Raw genomic sequence first — 7,185 nt, 5'->3', positions numbered from 1 at the left:
GTATGTAAGATTGTAGCCACGGGCCATTCTTCCACTTGGTTGATAATGTCTGCATTATGGGAATTTTAACTTGTAATTTGTTCTCATTCAGAGAATAAGAATGAATTCTATTTAACAAGTACAACATCTTATAGCTAGAAGCTGCCATGAACAGCCTGATTTTAAAGTACATAATGATCCTTATCTTCCCCTAAAAGTGGTACTTAATGCAGAATCACAGAATCACAGTGTTGGTCAGGTTGGAAGGAAGCTCAGGAAGTCATTTAGTATAATCTCCTGTTCAGAGTTGGTTCAGCTCTGAGTTCAGAATGGGTTTGTCTAGGCTTTGTCTAGTCAGATCCTGAAAACCTTTTGAAAATACATAAGAGCCTCTCTGGGCAACCTACTCCAAAACTTCACAGCAAAACAATGTTTTTTCTTGTTTTGGCTACAATTCCCCTCCCTCATTCCCTCATTTTTGGGACCAGTCTCCCATTCTCACACTGTGCTCCTCAGCTTCAACTTCACCTTCTCAACAACCTCCATTAGGTGTGTGGGAGATGCCGTTAGGTCTCCTGACACCATTTCTTCTCCAGGCTGTCACAGCCTTTACTGAAATACTTATTTTATATAGTGATATTTTTAATATACAAAAATTAGACAAAGATGGCAGCTAGTACAAACTGGTCAGAGTCTGCAAAGGTTTTTCAAACAGCAAGAGAAGGAACAAATATCACACCAATTTCAGTACACTCTTCAGTCAAACAAATTAAATTCTACATTTTGTCTGATAATCATATCAGCACCTCACAATTCGGGGAAGAAATGTGCTAACTTTTCAGTAAGTATTCAATGACAATTGAGTAAAAGAGAGACAGCATTTTTCAGCTCTACATTAACTTTTCAAGTTCTGCTGGTATACGTTTTTCAAACAATACCAGCTTTGCAAGGAAACAACAACAACAAAAAAAACCTGTTTCCCAAAACTGCATGCTTTTGGAGTTTGTTTTTGAATATTTAGCATTATGAGTCATTTTTGACTGTGGAAATTCCAGTAAGTCAATGGAGTTACATCACACCTGAACTGGACTCTTTAATTCTTGACAGTATATCCTAAACTACACAAGCAAACAAACTCCCCAGATGTGAAAGGAGGAAAAAAAAAAAAAAAAAAGCAAAAATGGGGTTTACCATCTTCCATATTTTAAGACAGCTCTCAATCACCCTAATTAGACCCACAGTTGTTCCTCCATTCTTGCAGGACACATAAAAACCTGTGATCTCTGGATATATGAGACCTACAAAGGTCAATCTGTATCCTACTCAAGTTATATAAAGCTGAAGCCATGCATAATAAAACATGACAAAATGGGTAAATAAATTAATGAAACAAACAAAAAAACCCTCAATAAAAAATATTTTGAAATTTACCTATTTTCCCATCTGTCAAGCAAATAAATAATAACCAAAGGTCTAGTAGCCTTAACTATAGCCTACAACAGTTAGATAGCCTTAACTGTGTTCTGGAAGATCCAAGGTTTTCCTTGATTTTCCCCCAGGAGTAACCTGGCATTACTCTATTGAGCTGACTATCTGAGCAAAGTCAAGTGATATGGACCTCATTATGTGATATGGTACATGTGATATGGACCTCAATGGATGTAAAATAGACACCTCTAAATTACTTCTTGCACAGCAAAGTCAACTTTGATCTGTTAACAATTCAACTTTCTGTCTAACTGGTGCATTACAAGATTTTTTTGAGAATAGCAAAGAGCAGAATTACTTCTCTCCACTTCCCATCAATTCAAGACTTTCAGAGCATATTTTGGAATATGGAACAAATCTTTATACAGTGAAAGTCAACAGAGGAACTCACTTCTTATCCACGTGTTTCCCATTGCTTTCTGTTGGGAAGGAACAGTGGACAAAAATTAAGAGCAATAGAACATTTATAACCAAACCACCGACTGCATATATTTTTCTATGAGTGAATCACATCATCTTTCTGTTTCCTGTTCTACACTATGAGAAGAAATTCCAGCCCCAGTACTGAGGAAAACGTCATTATAGTAATAAAGCTCAAGAACAGTATTGAGACAGGGCACCTACACACTGAGGCTGTGTCCTTCATTATAACATCATCCACACCTCTTCTCGAGTTCATATCAGCATAAATTTGAGGAGAATTTGGTCTCCAGACCCAACAGTCTTCACACATACATATTGGCTATTGCTTCCAAAATTGTTATTCTTTCTGCTGTGTCCCCCAACTACATCCTGGACACAAAAATCTTTCTACACTTCAAATAATGAAATTCAAGCTCAGCACCCTTCAGTAGCAATTACATCTGCAACAAAATCATGTCTGTTCTCAAAAACATCAACATACAACAAGGAATTCAACACAGACAGCCCCCAGCCCTCACATGTTGCCTCTGTAATTTTGATTACTGAAGTGGACTTGAGGGCAGAGCCTCAGAGAGTTGATTCTTATTAAAAGCAGCCATGTGCAACTCAGTGATTTTAACTAGAAAGAGCAGCTGTCCATCCTTTCCTTAAGTGAGGCAGTGAACACAAAAGAACCTTGTGTTGTGGTGTTTGAAATTTGTTTCTACACAAAATGTGAATTAATTTCAGGGCTGAGGAACTACAGTAATTTTCTTGGTCCTCGGGACACAGGAAGGGGCAGGCAGGAGGAGGAACCTGGGCTAGGTCAGGCAACAGGGCTCGTCATCCACATGTGGGCAGGAGGGAGGCAGGGAGGGGTTCACACATTTGCCTCTGCCCTAAGCCCCGTGCACCTCAACACCAGCTCTGCCCAAGCTCCTCCACTGGTTTCCTCGTGTCCACACCTGTGTGACAGAGCTGGGAAGCCTGGCTACTCACCACCACCTTGCCCTTCCTCCAAGCAAACAATAAGGTCCCAGTTATGCAAACACCCAGTTTGACTCACAAGTTGCTCACAAGTAGCTAGAAGATGAGAGCCCACCATTTCAATATGGGAAGTTTCAATGCAGTAGAAGTGCATCTGAAGTTGTGCTGTGAGTTTTTTAATACCTGCAAAGGCCTTTCCCAGGGACACTACCCACACAACTCCCAGAACAGCATAGGAATATCTGCCAGAAGACAAGGCTGAGTCATAGAATTCACAGAAGGATATGTCTATACTATAGTCACAACTGATGTGACTGTAATACTGTGTAAACGTAGCCAGGCAAGCTTTAAATTAGCTATCCTGGACACTGGTAGTAGCCTAGCCTTTGAGTTCAGGCCAGCCTAACCACTAAAGTATTTACCCAGCTCTTTGGGCATGTTTTCCAGACAGCTACACAGTCCACACCACCACAGCTAGACTGCTACTAGCTCCCCAGTTGACTAGTTTTAAACCAGCTCAGGTATGTCCATGACTGCAGCATAGACATACCTAAGCTTTTAACTCATTTAAACTTCTATTTAAATTCATACTGCCTCAACTTCCACATTTCTAACAACTTGGAATTAAAGCATGCATCATCACCATACTGTGGAGATTAAACATTTGGGGTACAATAAATTAATAGCAGTTTAAGTATAAAATTTATGGTTCTTCCAAGATGTGAACTGTGTTTAACAAAAGTAATGAATATTGCTGGCTATGTGATGACCTCTCCCTCATTCCTTCCAGAAGCAGTTCAGTGAGTACCAGATGTATGAGGTGACTATCTGACCTGAAACTCTGCAGAATAGAGTAAGTTTATACATGGATATCCAAATACTTCAAACATGTCAAGGCCTTACCCTCTATCTGTAGACTAAGGGAAAAGTCCACTGATTCCAGCGGACATTTTCCCTGCATAAATATCACTGACTATATATATAGTACATTTTGTAACACAGAGCAACTTGGAAGGAATGCCAGCTGAACAATGGCATTGCCTGGGTCCAGCAAACTAATTCCACTTCACCCCATAACCTGAAGCTCAGTTAAGGACTGAAAAAGTACGCAAAATTCTTGACTACTTCTTTTATTTTTTTAACCAATTTTTGGGAAGCCGATTATGGTTTTTACCTATAAAAGCCATAAATTTGCGTACAATTTCAGTCACATTCATCACAGTGGTAATTCAGCTGAATCAGGGTTCATTTCACCAAACGGCTGGATTTCATCTTTTAACAGACATCCGAATATATTATACCCTTTCATTTAACATTTTAATACCAATTTGTTTACACCAGAGATCCATATGTTCACTTCCACTCACTGTACATAAAACCTCCTGTCTGCTTATATAAGAAACTTGGGAACATGGATCTCAAGGCCCCATCATATCAAATGCTCCATCTCATGGCAAGGGCTCATGGCATGTGCTACAAACCAAAGGACACTCAAGCAGCATTCTTTCTTTCAATACCAGGGATTTGCATATTTTCTTCCTTCCGTTTTGAGAGAGAAGTCATTCAGCATGTCAACCTTTGAAATGCTACGGGGATGATGGGCAGAGCAGAGATGGAGGAGGTGTTGTGCTGTAAGATGTTAAGGGCTGCCATCAACCAGTCCTTTGATCTAGAAACACTTCCAGACCTGCTTAAAACTGCTGGGTCTGCTAACCAGATGGCAAGGACTCTCTCTGCTCCCAGCTTCTCCATCTGATTTTTCAATTCCCATTAAAATCAATGAGATTCTGCTCCCTTCAGAATTTGAACTTCCCTTCAAGTTTTGGAATTGTTAAATTATGAAAAACCAAATTCAAGAAGGAACAAAATGCTGACAGGTGTATAGTATTGCTTGACATTGCAAAAGCATCATTCACAATTCCTCCCTCTCCTCTCTACCACTTCACATGAAAACCCTAAAATTACACTGGATTAAACCAGGTTCATCTGAGGCCAGAACTAGGTAATAGCAAGAAAAGCTGGTGATTTCACCAGAAGCAGCATGCTGGCTACTACTAAATATTTTGGCATTTTTCATGATTTGATATCGAAACAGCTCTGCCTCTGACCTAAGGGTTCTAGTTAGCTGTTTAACTTCTGCTAGTCTCAGAATAAAAAGAATGCAAACCTGGGACATAACTACTTTATCTTGACACGTTCGTGCAAGAGAACTACAGCAGCTCCTTTTCACAGCCCTAATGAAATGTTTTGTGCCCATGTGTATGTTATAACACAGCAATTCTGTTTACTTTATAGGCTTACAATAAAAAAATGACACTTGATGAGCTACATGATAGTATTTCAACAATACCTTGTTGTGACATGATACAATGTAATTACTTAGCAGGAGATACTACAATTTATTGTTATGCCACTGAGTCATACCCTTCAGGGCCTCAGATTGTTGTCTTAATTTGCTTTTTTAAAGCCATATAGACTACCAAGCTAAGTCAAGGGATGCACTGAAACATCTCAGAAATAAAGACATAGACTGAACATGCACACAGCTGTGGCGTTTGAAAACACTTCCCCAACCCTTCCCCTTTCCTTTTTCGTTTTGTTTTTTACAGCATTATTGACTGAGTCTATAATAATCAAAGAGAACAGACATTTCAACCCAAACATACAAAACCCACAGGTATATTACATTTAGGGTCCTTCAGGCAGTTAAACACACAGACTGGTCCTACAGAGCTGGAGATATTCAGTCCCTACCACTAACTTTACCAACGAAAGAAGGTAATCGGAGTCCCACAGGATGACCTCTCCATTTACAAGTATCACTGGCTTTTCATCTGTCCACACAGTTTGCATTGGACAGGGCCTTGCCAAGCACAGCATTCCCCTCTTCCTTAGCCTCATGTTTAGGTACCATGCATCAATCAGGAGAGGACAGGACTTTATATGGCACACTACAACCAGTGTAAACACACTATTGCGAATTAGTGGCAGCAACTTTCCCTAACCAATGGAATCGAGACAGTCAGCCAAGATAACTTTTTCAAAAAGTATTGCTTCGAGTGAAGTCCATCGGCCTGTTCGTGGGTATGAGGTAAGTGCCTCCCATCGCACAGACAGTGCGTGCAGTGCACCCCGCCGAACACTGCCCCGGGCAGCAAGGGCAGACCCAGACCCAGCGCCCCGCCGGTCCCTGCGCCCCCTGCGCCAGGAGCGCCCCCGCAGCGCGGCCCCCCGGGCCGGGCAGGGCAGGGCAGGGCAGGGCGGCACCGCCGCTCCCGCTGCGAGGCAGCGCGGAGAAGGGGCGGGCTGGGTCACGCACACACACCTGCCCGGGCCGGTGCCAGACACACGGCTGGGCAGGCAGGGGCGGCACGGGTGGGGAAGGGAGGGAGGAAGGGAGGGGACCGCCGCCTCAGGCGACGGGGGGCCGAGGCGCGGGGAGCTGGCAGCGCCTCTCCCCGCCACCCACTTCCCTCGTGCCGGAGGCGGGAGAGCACTCAGGGAACGACGGACTGAGCGCAGCCGTAAAATCCACCCCGGCAAGGGCCCCAGCAGCCGGCGGTCGCGGCGGGCGAGCCGCCAGGCCGGGGCGGAGCCGGGCCGACACCTCTGCCCCACGCCCGCCGCGCTCCGGCCCTCGCCCGGCCCCGCCACCTCCTCGGCGCGACGGGGCGCGGCGCGGGCAGCCCGCGGCGGCAGGGCCGGGGGAGCCACCGCCCGGCTCCGCGCCGCCCCGCGCTCTTTCCCAGCCCCCGCCGGCAAAGCCAGCTCGGCGGCAGCGGCCCAGCGTGAGCACCTCCCTTCCTTCCCCCCGGGTGCTGGGTGTTGCTGTTGTTTTGCTGCCGCCGCCGCAGGTCGGCCAGGGTGGACGCGGAGGGAGGGCAAGAGGGAGGGGTGCGCCCTGCCGCGGGGCCAGTGCCAGGTGCACGCCTCTGCCTTACACACGGACGGGGAGGAGGAGCTGGACGGGCAGGTTTCTCAGTGGGGCGGCCCCGCTCTCCTCCTCTCCCCTCCCCGGACTGCTGGGGATAATTAGTGTCTGTGCGAGGCTGTCTACCCCCGGGAGGCTGGGCGGGTGCGCAGGCACTGCGTGCCCGGCTGGTGAGCGGTGATTCGCCCCGGCCCCTCGGCGGAGCCTCCACCCTGCGGGCGGGGATCCGCCCGGCCGCGCTCCCTGCCGTGACCCTCCCACCGCCACTCACCCCGCCGGCCCGGAGAGCCTGGCAGGGCGAGCGGCGCCGGCGTCATGTGACAGCGGGGCCCGGTGCCAACAGCCCGGGGGGAAGGCGAGCAGGCGGGCGGAGGGCGGGAGCGGGGCGGCGGGCGGGC

This window comes from Lepidothrix coronata, unplaced genomic scaffold (genome assembly GCF_001604755.1).
Source record: "Lepidothrix coronata isolate B3197 unplaced genomic scaffold, Lepidothrix_coronata-1.0 Scaffold0, whole genome shotgun sequence".
Classification (NCBI taxonomy): domain Eukaryota; kingdom Metazoa; phylum Chordata; class Aves; order Passeriformes; family Pipridae; genus Lepidothrix; species Lepidothrix coronata.
The sequence above is the reverse complement of the archived record's forward strand: the minus strand, read 5'-3'. Positions refer to the sequence as shown.